Source organism: Aedes aegypti, chromosome 3 (genome assembly GCF_002204515.2).
Source record: "Aedes aegypti strain LVP_AGWG chromosome 3, AaegL5.0 Primary Assembly, whole genome shotgun sequence".
In the NCBI taxonomy this organism is placed as follows: Eukaryota; Metazoa; Arthropoda; class Insecta; order Diptera; family Culicidae; genus Aedes; species Aedes aegypti.
Genome location: NC_035109.1, coordinates 224,261,699 through 224,277,892, shown reverse-complemented (window position 1 = coordinate 224,277,892; position 16,194 = coordinate 224,261,699). Strand labels below are relative to the sequence as shown.

The 16,194-nt window shown below is 33.7% G+C and overlaps 1 protein-coding gene across 2 annotated transcripts in view; it reads right to left on the bottom strand.

The window, feature by feature from the left end:
• Positions 1-14,283, bottom strand: part of LOC5570578 (kinase D-interacting substrate of 220 kDa) — a 116,552-nt gene extending 102,269 nt beyond the window's left edge. For both annotated transcript variants that reach the window (XM_021848556.1, XM_021848570.1), the window contains exon 1: positions 13,777-14,283. The gene's annotated coding sequence lies outside the window, so the exon portion shown is untranslated. The remainder of the gene's footprint in view (positions 1-13,776) is intronic.
• Between the last annotated feature and the right edge of the window lie 1,911 nt (positions 14,284-16,194).

Here is a 16,194-nt window from a genome sequence, read left to right as displayed (position 1 = left end):
CGTTCAGGAAATCTCACTATTATGCGTAAAATACCCGTAAGTGAGCGCAGTTGAGTATTAAAAATAATTAAATTTTTAATTCAGTGCGCATCGTACCTTCGTGCTGTGCATACACTAATTCTCTCTGCCCTTGGAAGTTTTTTATGAACTACCTGAAGCAATAAAACAGTACTTCTCAGTGCTACAAAACAGTATTTTTCAGTGCTAAAATAAAAAAAAGATACTTTTAAGTGCTATTTCTTCTAATATAGATACCTTTGCGATCCTTGTTTGGACCTGTGCCTTCGATTTTTCGTTGGACCCATTAGCGAAAGCTAGCGGTGGTAATCTTTCTTGGACACCGTCTTGAGAAAAAAAACCTCTCGAAGGTCACGTCTTCTTTCGTTTATTCACTACACATGGTTGCAACAACAAACAAAAGGAAGGGTGAATCTCTGAATTCACAACTTCCTTACAAAAAAAGTGAGATTTAGAACTGTTACTAAACGTGGCAAGAATGGAGGAAAGGACGTTTCTCCGGAATTCGCGCTTTCTTCCAAGGGTGAAATGAGTAATGTTGATAATTGCATCGAAATGAGCAATCAGTCCGATGCTCTAGACAAATTTTCCAAACACTAAATCGAAGCAGTCTCTAGCCCAGGCTCTTTGATTCAAGTGAGGAAGCAAAGAGTGCCGCCTATCGTGATCAATTGTTCCGAATTTGGGGGATTTAGGCAGGAGATCTTGAACTCCATTAGGGGAATCAAGGTTACCTTCCAAATCGCAAAGAAAGGAGACTGTCACGTTTTGCCGGAAACTCTTAAAGATCGCGAACTTCTTCTCAAACATCTTGAAGAGAAGAAGCACAATTTTTTTACTTATGACGACAAAACTGAACGTTTGTTCAAAGTTGTCTTGAAAGGTCTCTCAAGTGACTATAAGTCACCTGAAGAGATCAAAAATGGAATAAATGATTTACTTGGATTTTCCCCAGTCCAAGTACTCATTATGAAAAAGAGAACCCAATCTGGCATTGTTCGGAAAGTGCTTTTTCAAGAATATTATTTAGTTCACTTTAACAAAAAATATCTAAATAATAATAAAGCTTTAGAAAAAGCTAGACTTATGTTCAATGTCCGTGGGACGTGGGAACATTTCCAGAAACCTGGAGGAAATTACCAGAACTCCACTCAGTGCCGACGGTACCAAAAGTGGGGTCATGGTACAAAAAATTGTCGCATGGATGCTCAATGCATGATATACGGAGGTTCTTCTTTCGCTAAGGACGTCTGTCCTGTGTAGGAAGATACCGATAAGTTCTTATGCGCCAATTGCAAGGGCAATCATAAGTCCAATTTTTGAGCTTGCCCTTCGCATAGGCGAGTCGTCGAGGCTCGTGCCAAGCAGATGAACGGTAATATCCGTTACGATAACGGTCGTTTCCGGAATTTCCCTGGTAGAGTATCGAACAATGCTCATTTTTCATTTAACGATCGCTCGATCAAGAATCATACCCGTCAGGAAGATTATAATCATGCTCATTAACAAACTTTTTTTTTTCGTCGGGTAGCCGTTCGAATCTTTTAATTTCGAATGGATCTACCCAACGAAAATCCTATGCCGATATCGCAACAGGAAATTTGAACTCCTCCCCTTTTCATACTACGAGTAACCGATCTAATTGTTTCAAATCAAATGGAATAAACCCTGCCGCCACAGGTAACTTTTACTCCGCCTCTTCGTCCACTAAAAATTCTAACGGAAAAACATCAGATAATGTACCCACTTTATGTACTATGTCTCCCTCTGATTTTATTTTTCTAACTGAACAATTGAATCAAATGATTGATGCAATGTTCAAAACCACCACTGAAGCACTCCAAGTTGGGGGCGGTCCATTAATTACGTAAGACCATTTCCGGGATTTTCAAACCCCTCTGCCCCCATGGTAAGATTTTTTGTATGAAAATCAAAAATAAATTGTATGGTGCGTAAGAAATCTTGACCCCACACCCTCCCGCCATAAACCCTTACGTAATTAATGGACGGCCCCTTAGTGTAAAATTTACTAAGTGTTATTAGATTACGTTTTTCTAATGGATTCAATTAATAATTTAAATATTTTAAATTGGAATGCTCGTTCTTTGAATGGTAAAGAGGACTAGCTGTTTAATTTTCTTACAGCTAATAACGTGCATATAGCAGTTATTACTGAAACCTATTTAAAACCTGGATCTAAACTAAAAAAATATCCTTTTCTTGTTTATCGTAATGATCGACTTGATGGGGCATGTGGGGGAGTTGCAATAATCATTCATAGGCGTTTAAAATATCAACTGTTTTCATCAATTGAAAGCAAAGTTTGTAAAACTTAAGGTGTTTCAGTTGAAACACAGCTTGGAAAATATACTTTCATAGCTGCCTATTTGCCTTTCCAATGTTCTGGGCAACAAGTTAAATTACTCAAAACTGACTTGCGAAAATTGATTCGCAATAAGTCAGCATTTTTAGTCATTGGAAACTTAAATGTCAAACATCGGTCAAGGAATAATTCACAAAGTAATTCCAACGGCAGAATTTTATTTGATGAGTGCTCTTCAGGATATTTCTAAATTCAATACCCTGTAGGGCTACATGTTTTTCCTCTTCTAGAAATCCATCTATGATTGATTTGGTCATAACCGACTCTAGTCATCTTTGTAGCCAACTGATTACTCATGTTGATTTTCATTATTGACAATGCTCTTGAAACTTTAACAAATTCCATTGTTGAAGCCAGGAGCATTGTAATTCAAAATGTGAATTCGTCGTTATAGACGATGATCTTGAACTCTTGATCCGTCTTAAAAACGTGAGGAGAAAACAATTTCAACGCACTCGCGATCCTGCTATGAAAATTATATGGCAGAATTTTCAGGAAGAAATCACGAAAAGTTTTGCACAATTAAGAAACAAAAATTTTGAAAATAAGATTTCTCAATTGGACCCTGGCTCTAAGCCCTTTTGGAAATTATCTTAAATTTTGAAAAAAAAACCTTGAAACAGGAAAACAAATTATTACTAACTAATTGCGAAAAAGCTCAAAAACTTGCTATGCAGTTTGAAAGCGCGCACAACTTACTAGTCCAATGGAAAATCAAGTTACTCTGGACTTCGAAAACATTCTCAATCAAGAGAACGTTCTCGAAAATTCCTTGGAGCTGATTTGGAAAAAGTGAGAACTACTATAAAAAAAAAATCAAAAATATATTAAAGTTCCTGGCGATGATGGAATTTTCTACATCCCCATCAAGAAACTTCCAGAAAGTAGCTTATCATTCTTGGTTAATATAGTTAACAAATGTTTTCAGTTGGCATATTTCCCTTACAAATGGAAAAATGCTAAGGTTGTATAAATTTTGAAACCAGACAAAAATCACAAGCTTCTAGATATCATTTGTCTTACCTGAGTTACCTCAGGGATGTCAAAAATCTTTGTTTGCGGATGACACAGGCCTCTCCGCCAAAGAACGAACCATGCGTGTCATTTGTAGTCGATTGCAAAAAAGTTTGGATATTTTTTCTTCATACTTCTACATACACAAAAACCAAAAGCTCTTTATTTGAAATCTTCAAGTAGACATGTTGTCACGATGAGAGGGGTTCCAATAAATTGGTCAGATGAAGTTAAGTATCTAGGGCTCATGCTAGATAAGAATTTAACTTTCAAAAATCACATTGACGGCATTCAAGCCAAATGTAATCAATATGTAAAAAGTATCTATCCCCTTATTAATAGAAAATCAAAACTTTGTCTTAAGAACAAGCTTTTGATTATCAAACAAATTTTCAGGCCAGCCATGTTGTATGCTGTACCAATATGGACTAGCTGTTGTAATACCAGGAAGAAAGCTCTGCAGAGAATTCAAAATAAAATTTTGAAAATGATTCTGAAGCTTCCACGATTAATGCGTTACATATTTAGGTTAAGTTAGGTTAAGTAAATTGAAAACGTGTTTTTTTCTCTTATAAGCAGCTGAAATCAACTCACCTGTAAAAAATATGTAATTGGCGAATTTCACCGTAATCTCAACAGCTGAACAGTTCGGTGAAATAAAACACCTTAATTCCGACGAAATTTGACGGATTTCTGTGATTTTTTACCGAATACTGTAAAAATTTACCGTACTCCGTTAATTTATTTTTTGCAATTTCTCATCGTAAAAGGCTGTTTTTCATCACGTCAATCTGTCATGAAACGGCCTACTTTCCTGCACTGAAGTATGCAGTGCGGGAATAGTCATTACCTAACTGAAACCAGTGCTGTAATGATTCATTACGCAACGCTTTTTCATTACGCAACTGTTTTGAGTTGCGTAATGAATCATAACACAACACTTTTTCAGAAATTGTGAAACAATGGTGAATGCATTCTGATATAATTTCTGATACCCTCAAGCAGTGTTGTTCAGACTCATTTCCCCGAAAATAACATTTTCTGAACTACGAAGCCACGAACTACTACAACCATGCTCTATCCTCCTAAGATAGAAAAGCAGATGGTTAAGCTTGAGTACTGCACACAAAATTGATCAATTTTGATCCCAGAGAGCCACAATTCAAGTTTCGGTGAAATGAAATGAGTGAGTGAGTGAGTGCGAATCATTTCACCGAAACTTGAATTGCGGCCCACCGAGATCGAAACTGTCGGATCCCATGTGCAACACTCAAGCCCAACCACCTCCCCCTCCATCTCAGGAATACAACGCACAGTTATAACAGTTCATGGCTTCACAATTCGAATTTCGGGGAAATGAGTCAGGTCAACACTGCCCTCAAGTGGTTTTCTACGAAATTGCAAAACATGTTGTACGTAACTCGTTGCAGAACTCGAGTTTTACAGCACTTGTCGTAATTATCCTACTCGGCAAGCCTCGTAGGATAAATTTACGACTCATGCTGTAAAAATCATCATTCTGCAACTTGTTCCGTAAACTACTATTACCGAACTGTTCAGCTGTTGAGATTTTACAGGAATCCGTAAATTAATTTAAGTGCAAAATAACAACATATTACACACTTAAATTAATTTAAGTTAATGTTAATTAAAATGTTAATAAAATCTTAAATTTGTTTTACCAAATTAGGATGATAGTGTTGTCTTATAACAAAGTACACCTAGATATAAGAAATGCATGCACTGTTTGGAATAATACAAATAGAGAAATAAAAAAATGCCTTTTCAAATAGAGTTTACTGTAGAAAATTTCTTGATCATTTCTTGTGCAGAAATTTTTACTTTTCTTGAGCTGAACAGCATATCTAGCTTTATACAGAAAAATACAACATTTTTTTAAACCAACAAAAATAACTGTTGAGCATCGAAAGCATTATGAACTTTGTTTATAAGTATGTTTACACCCATGAAGTTTGAATTCTGTGACAAATTAAGCAAAAAAAGGGCCATACAAGCTTACATGCAAGTTGGCTGAAACAGTCAAATTTTGCATTTTCAACAGCAAATATCTCAAAACCTAGACGTACTGCGATATTTTTAAAAACGGCAATCGATTTAACAACCCTTAAATAAGTAAATAGCTGTATTTTGGTTTGTGAGACAAAAACGTGTTCCACAGTGTTATTGAAATATTCCATATCATATTTTGTTTGCGTTCTGCTATTATTTTGAATTTTTGTTAATGTTGTTTTGTTTGTATATATTTATAAATTTATTCGTGCATAATAATACATGTGTAAACACTGATAATATAAAAATTAAGCGTTTATTTTGCCACAGACTCGTTCAACATCAATCGAAAATATGTATATCTCTGTGAGGTTTCAATTTGCTCCCCATGATAACAGAAACAGTTTTCAATTTGCTTTCACTGACAGCAAAAATAGTTTTCAAACTTATTTCATGGTAACATTTTTCTGCTCTCAGAGTTGACATTTAAATAGCAAAAACGATCGAAGTAGCAACAAACTGAATTATCAAATTCCACAGCATCACAACATCAAAACCTTACGTAGTTTACTTTCGTAAAAAAGAGAAACCTATCAATGTTCTATTGATCTCTTCTGAGTTATATAAATTGTATACGTCGGTTAAGAAAATTAAAAAAATTTCGCTCGACAAATTACGAGTAATTTTTGGATCAAGAGATGATGCTAACGCTCTACTTTATGCTCCTGCGGATGCTTGCGAAATAAATCTAGAAAGATTCGCGAATTAGGCGAAACTGACAAAATGTACACAATTTAAGAAACTATAGCGGTGAAATTGTAGCTTGATTGTCTATTCACTGCACTTGAACTTTCCCCCTTTCGATAATTTAACTATTCAAAAAACGCAAATTTGTAGAAGACGAAACTTCACTTCATGCAAAACCACACACTGTATTGATTACGCCTGTGTTTTTGTTTATCAAAGTGATGGGCGCATCTGAAATCGAAATCAAAACACGGCGACACTGCAAACAAAAAATAAACAAGGCGTACATGGCCGACTTAATTGAAACCAGAATGAAAACACGGCGCAAAAGTAATAGGCGACACTGAAAATAATATCGATTACAGGCTCATGACATTGGGCGATACTGGCATTCTTGAGTGCGTTTAAGGCGAAACCTTATAATATTTTTTTATTACGAAATAGCTAGGAAAATTGAAGGAGATGTGTGTGGTATTGATGAGGATTTCAAACTAGGTTTATGAAATGTGTATTAAAGTGAAATAGTTAAAGTTGGAGTATATTTTCTCCAATTGGGATTAAAAATTGCACATGAAAATTTCATTGGTTATTTTCTCATTGTTATTGATTTGTCAGATAAGCCCTTATCGCGAATCCCTCTCGAAATGGAATTATTTAAAATGAATCTTTGGATTGTGAAGATATCAAAATCCATGGTTCAGGCGTTTTCAAGAACAAATCGATTTCTCCTGTTAAGGTTCTGGATTGTGTTCGTTTATCGAAATTATTTTTTGTTGGAAATGATTCAAAATACCTTCATTCAAATTGTATTAAAATAACGTTCTCCGGCTCAATTCTTCCGGATTATGTTATGATTGATAATGTAAAATGTCTAAAATTTCGCGTGAGACTTTATTATCCAAAGCTCATGCATTGTGATAAATGTCTTCTATTCGGCCACACTTCAATTTTTTGTTCAAACAAACAGAAGTGTTCGAATTGTGGAAACCTCATCAGTCATCCGAGTGTAATAAAATCTCGGATCTTTGTTTTTATTGTAAACAAAAACACAATTCTTTCAAAGAATGTGTTGTTTACATTGACCATCAATCCAAATTCAATCATAAAATTAGGAATAAACATATATTGTCCTACGCTGAAATAACAAAATCCACTGAAAATTTTCCATCTTCCAATTTATATGATATTTTGAATGATGATGTTGGGATTGAATCATCACAAAATTTAAATAATTATGTTTACAAACCTCCTAGTAAAAGAAAAAGAATTTCTAATAAATCTTTGAATAACCATAATTTGTTGTTTGAACCCCAACCATCTACTTCATTTGAAATGAATTTCCCTCCCCTTGGTCCCTCTAATAATATTCCTGGATTTAAAAGAGTTGATTCTACCCATTCAACTAACAAAAATGATCAAATTCGAACAATATTGACAGTAACAAAAACAATGAAAGTTCTAATCAATCAATTTTGAATATTTTGGAAGAAATTGTTGATTTTTTGGGATTGAGTGATTTTTGAAAAAAAAAAAAATCAAATTCTTTTTACCATTATTGGTTTTCCTCTCGGATAAATTGAATTCATTTGTTCCCCTTATTTCTTTTCTATTTTCGTCCTAATGGCTTCGTTCGATTCTAAAAAATTACACATTTTACAATGGAATTTTCGAAGTATTGATCCAAAAATTGATAGACTAAAAGTTTTATTGACTAATTTCGATGTAGATGTATTTTGTTTGAATGAAACGTGTTTGAGTACAGCTAAATTTTTTCGTATCCCTAAATATAATATTATTCGTAAAGATAGAGATACATAATTTGGCGGAGTTTTAATTGGTATTCGCGATAATATTTCATTTAAATATATAAATGTATCCTTTCAAACGCAAATAGAGTATGTTGCTGTTACGATTAGAAAAGAAATACATGAGTTTTCAATTAGGGTCGGTGTTCCCTTAGTGGACAGTCCCCTATATTCGCACTAGTGGCTTTTTACGGCCGTTTTGCTATAAATCTTTTCAAAACATTTTTTGACATGAAGGCCAGGAGCTATGCATCTAAGTACCATTGATTTACAGCTTGATTTTGTTCAAAAAATGATAGAAATAATTGGTTTTGCTTAAAATTTGAACTCCCTTGCGCCTATAGTAAACCTATTGTTCCTATAGTAGCACTACTGAGAGAAACTATTTTTCATTATACAAAATAATTGATGAATTAAGAACTTTTATACATCAAACGAAAGCTTTTGTTCCACACTTTGTAGGAAAAATATAAGTTTTGTAAAAATACGGTTTTGATAAGTATTTTGCCAACGCCGTGATGCTAGTGCTACTATAGGAACAGAAATTAGAAATAGTGCTACTATAGGCACATGTATTCCTATAGGGGCACACGCGATAATAAATACAAACATTTGAGTTTTCGTAGTTTTCATATTTTTCTCATAGGACCAAGATAAAAAGCTATCGGATGATGTAAAAATAATGACGCTAGCGTTATTTTTCAATTTTATACGAATTTTTGTTCTTAGCAATGCGGCTATTGGTACATCGACCCTATATGTTTTTATATCCCTCCAAATACAAGTTTTAGTTTATCAGAAATCAAAAGTATTTTTTGCAATTCCGTTGCAAATTAGCCTACTTTTTATCAAGAGAATGGACAACATAACGGCCTACTTTTCCTACCGAAAGAAACAGTGCTGAAAAGTGCTACTTTTCAGCACTAATATCAGTATCGAAAAGTAGCACTTTTCAGTACTGTTTTGGGTGTTATCAAAATGACATCGGATTGCATCCATACGTTTTATATTCAATTGTTTTGAAGTTCTCAATGGCTTAGTCAACTAGGTTCTGATTCTTCATCCGTATGATGAACCGATTATACTCGGATTCGAATTGTAGATTCGGATTTAGAATCAGAAGCTGGTTGGCTGTGAGGGATTCTGAGTTCAAATAGAATGCATTTTTATGGGGCAGTAGAATATGTAAGTTCACAAAAAAAGACGGGAACTTTATAGGCCGATTCATACAGTGAACGTAGAGGCCGTAGTTGAATTGGTCCCAAAATGATCGGAATTTCTTCGGTTTGTGTAGGAAGACTGGCATACGAGAAACTAATGTACAACAAAGAAGAATATTTCATGTGGCGTCTTACCTTGTCCGTTCACGAATTTAGAATACAAGTTTGACTTCGGGAGATGCGTGAAAAGTTGTGACAGTCATGTCATTGTCATACTGCTGCATCATAGCCTACCTGATTGAAAAATATCGAGTCGCTTCATCGTATGGATGCCATGTGGATCGTCTTGAATTATGTTTGTGTTCCTAAAAATGATCTAGCTCAAACAGCATTTTTCGTAATTGCAAAAAATGTTGTATGCAACGCGTTGCAAAACTCGATTTTTTCAGCACTCGTCGTATTTATCCAACTCGGCAAGCCTCGTCGGATAAATGTACGACTCGTGCTGAAAAAATCATTTTGCAACTTGTTGCTTAAATAACTATTATATCCTATTGGGTGATTTCAATGCGCATAATTTTGCTTGGGATAGTGAAAAAACTGATAGTAGAGGTTCTATAATTATGGATTTGATTGATGATTTGAATTTAAATATTCTTATTGATGGATCGATTACTGAGATTGCTGTACCTCCTAATAATCATTCCTGTGTTGATTTATCTTTATGTTCAAATAATTTATCAATGCAATCATCTTGGAGAACTATTGATCAGCCAAATGGTAGTGGTAATTTACCTATTTTGATTGTAATGTAAACTTCTGAAGACACTGAAATATTTTATGAAGCTTCTACTCCTGATCTTTGTATAAATGTTAATTGGGTTAAAGGCAAATTTTCTGATCTTGTTTCTATTTCATTAATCAATATTGTCAATTCAGATATTCCAATTGATAATTACAATAATTTTTCAAAATTTTTAATTGATTGTTTACATAAATCTCAATATAATAAATCAACTTAAAAAAAAATAAAAAAATCGACCGTTTTTCTGGTGGGATAACGAGTGTTCCATTTCTTTAAGAAACAAATCGGAAGCCTTTAAACTATTTCGCAGATCAGGCTCCAGAAATGATTACTTTTTATATTGCAAAGCTGAAGCACATTTTACCAGACTTACTAAATTCAAAAAGATAAATTATTGGAAAAATTTTGTTGAAAATTTGGACGGAGAGACTTCATTGTCAACTTTATGGTCCGTAGCACAACTCCTTTCCTCCTTCTATTTTAGAATATTCAGAAAAATGGATGGATGATTTTTCTTCGAAAGTTTGTCCTGATTTTGTTCCTCCGTCCATTAATTACAAAATAATTCAATCAATTACTATCCTGAACTCTGTAATTCATTTTTATTAGCTGAATTTGACATGGCTTTATCAATAACCAAAAATACTGCTCCAGGTATTGACAACATTAAATTTATTGTTCTTAATAATCTACCTTATGAAGGAAACTTTATTTACTTTCGATATATAATGCTTTATTTTGTCAAAATATTATTCCTTTTGAATGGAGTTTCATCAAAGTTATTAATATTGTCAAACCTGGTAGATATCCTGCATGCGCTGATAGTAGAAGACCCATTAGTTTATTGTCATGTTTGCGGAAATTGTTAGAACGTATGATTTTGAATCGCCTTGATTTATGGGCTGAGGCCAATAACATTTTTTCATCTTCTCAATTTGGATTTAGAAGAGGTCGAGGTACTCGTGATTGTATTGCCCTTTTAGCTTCATAAATTCAGCTTTCATTCAATAAAAAGCAGGATATTGTGTCAACATTCCTGGATGTTTCTGGAGCTTATGATTCTGTTTTGATTGATTTATTATACAATCAAATGCATAATTTGAAAATTCCAAATTTAATTTCAAATTCACTAATAATTCGTTATAGTTATTTTAGTCTTTCGCAGGGATCTTGTTAAAGCCCTTTCTTTTATAATTTATTCACAAGTGACATTGCTTCGATTATTCCTAATGGATGTTATTTATTACAATTTGCTGATGATAACGTAATATCTATCAGTGGTAAAAATAGAGAAATTATTAGACATTTTATGCAATGTGCCCTGAACAATATTGGTTTATGGGCTCATGCAAATGGTTTTTTTTTTTCAGTTCAAAAAAACAAAATATATAACATTTTCGAGAAAATATTCGGTTTCTATGATTAATTTATATTTAAATGGTATTGAAATTGAACAAGTTGATGAATATAAATATCTTGGTATATGGTTTGATTCTAAATTGAATTGTAATGCTCATATTAAATTTATTCAAAAAGTTTGTTCAAAAAGAATAAACTTTCTTCGAATAATTACAGGTATATGGTGGGGCGCTAATACTTCTGATTTAATTACACTTAACAAAACTACTATTCTTTTAGTAATGGAATATGGTTGTTTCACATTTGGGAGCGCTGTACGTACATATTTTGTCGAACTTGAAAAAATACAGTTTCGTTGCTTGTGAATTTATTTGAAACTTATGAATTCAACACATACTCAATCAATAGAAGTTCTTACTGGCATATTACCACTGAAAATTCGTTTTCAAGAATTAAATTGCAAATTTGTGATGAATTGTTTTTCAAACAATCATCCTCTTATTGATATTTTGAAATCTTTATTTGATATAAATCCTACGAGCAAAATGTTAGATTCCTTTGTTTATTGTTCTACAGAAAATATTGAACCAATTCTTTCGAATACTTTTCATAATTCAAAAACTTCCATTCATTCATACAAACCATTAATTGACTTGTCTCTATTCTATGAAATGAAACAAATTCCAAAATTTTAACATTCTCATATTGCTAATATTTTGTTCGAGCGTAAATTCAATGGAATTACTCTCGCACAATTTTATTATACTGATGGTTCATTGATTAAAGGAATCGCAGGTTTTGGTGTCTATAATTTATATTCTGATCATTTTTTAAATTGCGATCTCCTTGTTCTGTTTTCTCAGCAGAATTAATTGCTCTTTATTTTACGTGCAATTTAATTAAAGATTGTACACCAAATATTTATGTTGTTTGTTCTGATAGTTTGAGTTGTCTCCAGGCATTGAATACAATTAATTTCAATTTCAAAACTCATTATATTATATTGAAAAATGAAAAAAAAAAAAAAAAAACACTGCTTGAACTTAGTTTTCAAGGATTTATCATCAAATTTGTTTGGATTGCTCATATTCTTGGTACAAAATGGTATCCTGTAATGAAACTTTTATTTCAGTTTTTGAATGAGATCTCATATTTGGTTTGATACTCTTTGTTTGTTTACCTTTATTTTCAGATATCACGGATTCGATTTTGACTCTCTCCCTCACTGGCTTCCGATGACCCTCTTATTTTAATGTCGATAATTATATTTCAAGATTTTGGCTCTGTTATGCTTTGTAACCGTATGAGCCTTTAGTTTTAAGTTTGATTTGTAACGTTTATTGAAAAGATAAAGAGGTTTTGTGCCTCTTTGAGAAAGATTTCCAATAAAAATCACTCAAAGGGGTTTTTCCCTCTTTCAAAATTTTAGTAAAAATAAATAATAATAATAATAATAATAATAATAACAACATCAAAATAAGTTTCCAATATGATCTCAACCATTACTAGGGAGGTTATCAATATGTCCGCTCCATATTTATCAGCAGTAAAACTTTCAGCATATTATGATGGCTAGCCTCAGTCAAAACCGCGATTCCCTAAAGCCAACATTAAAGATAATGAATTAGGTAAAATTGTATTAAATTTTGTATAAGTTTGGCTCCGTTATGCTAGATGGCACTTGAGCCTTGAAATAAGTATAATAAAAACTAGAGAAATCATGTCGTTTTCTACGGTATTCTAATAAAAAAAAGCGAACTCAAGTAGTATAAGAATGCATTACTTGAATAGCGGCCTGCTTCCATCATCATTTGTTATCTCGGAATTAGTTTTTCAGCGATAATGATGCATTTTTATTAACTATCAACTCAACAGAAAACAAAAGATGAGATGAGATAATAAATTTGCTTCGATTTTATCAAATAATTGATTATCTTAGAATCAAAATGTCCACTAAATCGAGGAATACCTGGATTAGAAAAATACAGGCGGTAATAGGCTACATTATAGACATATTTTTTTCTCAATAGTCTACTGATTCTATAGCTTATCCCGTACAATTAACATAATTAAATTGAAATTTTAATTGAATTGTGGTACCTTCGTAGTCGCGAATATCCTAGCATGGCCTACTCTAATATTGCTACTGAACTTCGCCTACTGCAACATGAAACGAAGTATTTCAAATGTGGGCTACGGTAGCTATGAGTAGATAACAATGCATTTGATAAAAGCGACTTAAAATCTCCTTTGTTTACTTTTTTGTGAAGCCCGTTTCACATGTTATGCTAGAGCTGTTTCTTTTTCTGAAAGTCTCATCTACTTTGATTGATCGTTTTGTTTTTAATTTCGCTACAGCTTCCGTTCAATGATTCATATATGTTTTGTATCTTAAGTTGACCTTTTGTGTTAGTTTTTTGAACGAATCTATGAATGAACTGGGATGTAAATATTTATTAAGACTTAGAAACTCACCTGATTCTATTACGGAAAAGTCCACAAAACTTGAATGATGAGCAAGCCGGATTGAATTTGCAGCTGATGATGAGAAAAGTGGATTTTCCCACTTGCTGCACTTGTGTCGATACTTGAATGCAATTAATTATTCTTATTAGGTTTTCAATGTCACTTGAAAAATCGAACTGCAGCACCAACAAGATTTTGCACAATCCGAACTTCTTTCTTTCTCTTGCTCTTGGCTCTTCGCTTTCCTCCGCAAAAAAAAATACACACGCACCAATTCAATGCTTCCTCAAAATTGAAAAATATCTCGAAAATCCGCGCATCCGAATATTTTCCACCAACAACGCAACATTTACACTTTCCAATCGCGAACGAACGAATCAAAAAGTTTTAAACGCAGTTTGCTCTGAAGTCGACGAAAAAATATTTACGCAGACGAGGATGAGTGATTGCACAAAATAATCCTAAAGTTTTTTTTGGTTTCCGCTTTCGACTTTCTTCCCATCAACCCTCCAAAGTGACACGAGATCTCAAACGCGCGGCGAAAGAGGAGACGCGATGACAGCTGTTGTTGTTGTGATGGAAATCCAGAGGCGGCTACACGAACAATAATATGATGGGGGCAGCCGTGCCCTAGTGGTGGATTTCAATTTTTAGCGAGTGACTTTTGAATTGGCCTCAGAAGTTTTTGACAAAATTTTACAAATAGGGTAAATTATGTATTTTGGACAGGTTAAGCATACGTCTGGAAACAGCGATCGAATAACTACATTAGATACTAATATTGTATTACGTAATGTTACTTATATGCTTAATGTCTCATTGTACTTTGAGTTTCTGGGGAGCAAAAGCTAACAAACTGTACATTAGCTTCCAGAATAGCGTTTTTTGGCGACCAGTCTGTTATGCATTTCGGACACCAAATATACACTTTGGACACCCTCATGTGAATATAATTTGGACAGGAGTGTTTTCTCAATACCCATACAATGGTTTCGGAAAAAGACGATCATATCGTAAAATTTTAAGAGTTTACATGAGACTGCTTTTTTTTCGCTTATTGGACGCGTATAATAGTGATAATCAATAATTTCATTTAATCCATCAAATATCGTCAGATCCACGTAATACGCCTACAAGTATGCATGCATGCGACATTCCAGTGTGTTTCATCAGATGGCCAAATTATATCAACTGAACAAAAACCATAATCTATTTTGGACATGTTTATTGTTTATGAATGCCAATTCTGAGCGCTATTATTGCATTTAATCGATGTTCTTGAAACCGTACATCCTCTTGCATTCGTAGGTTTCACAGATGTTCTGTTGAATCAATTTACAATTTTGATATTTTTGAAGCCAATTTGTAATCGGTATGAAAATGATCATCATTAATAAGTAGCATAGTGAATTAATAATGTAATACATGATTTCCCGTACATACACTACCCGTCATAAATACGGACTCACTGAAATAAGTATTGCAACACTCAGCTGAATAATGAATCACCCCAAAAAGTTAAGCATCACCTCAAAACAGGTTAATTCACATTGATATATCTCGAGATCCTTACGACTTGCAAAGAAGCGATCTTGAGCAAAGTTGTTCAGGGGATCAAGGACATCCGGAAAGCGAACAGTGTTTAGTTCACGATTTTGCCGCTAGGTGGCGCTAGTGAGCATGTAAAATTGAGCATTTTGAACTAGTTCTAGCTTGTGATCCATAAGAGATAGAAAGTTCGGGTCTTCGGCAAAGTTGCTCAGGGGTTCAAGGACATCCGGGAAGTGAACAGTTTAGTTCGCGATTTTGCCGCTAGGTGGCGCTAGTGAGCATGTAAAATTGAGCATTTTAAACTAGTTCTAGCTTGTGATCCACAAGAGATAGAAAGTTCGAGTCTTCCGTATGTATAGAACAGAAATAAAGTAAAGGACATCCAAATATCAAATTTTTTGGTTCTTAATTTTGCCACTAGGTTGCACTAGTACGCATATTTAATCAAATATATGAAACAAATTCTATCTGAGATGAGATGAGATATAAAGTTCGGGTCTTCGGCAAAGTTGTTCGGAAAGTCAAGGGCATCCAGGAAACAGTTCCCTCTGGAGAATTGACTGTACCTGAACATTATGAATTTGATAACATAGAATTTCCAGAATGCTGTTCAGAAATCCTTTGACATTTGGAAGTTAAAGTGATTAGGGATGGAATCATATTAAATTAAATTGATTCAGGTCTGATCAAATGTATATTCAAGTGTATCATATCTGATTGATATTCTAGTGATTCTGGTATGACTTACTCCATGTGCGAGTGACTCAGTTTGGGGCCATATTCATATTATTCAAGTCAGAATCTCTTCATGGTTCAAGTTTGATTGACTTCATATCCAAGTGATTGATGTCTTATTCTCTTTATATTCATGTCTTT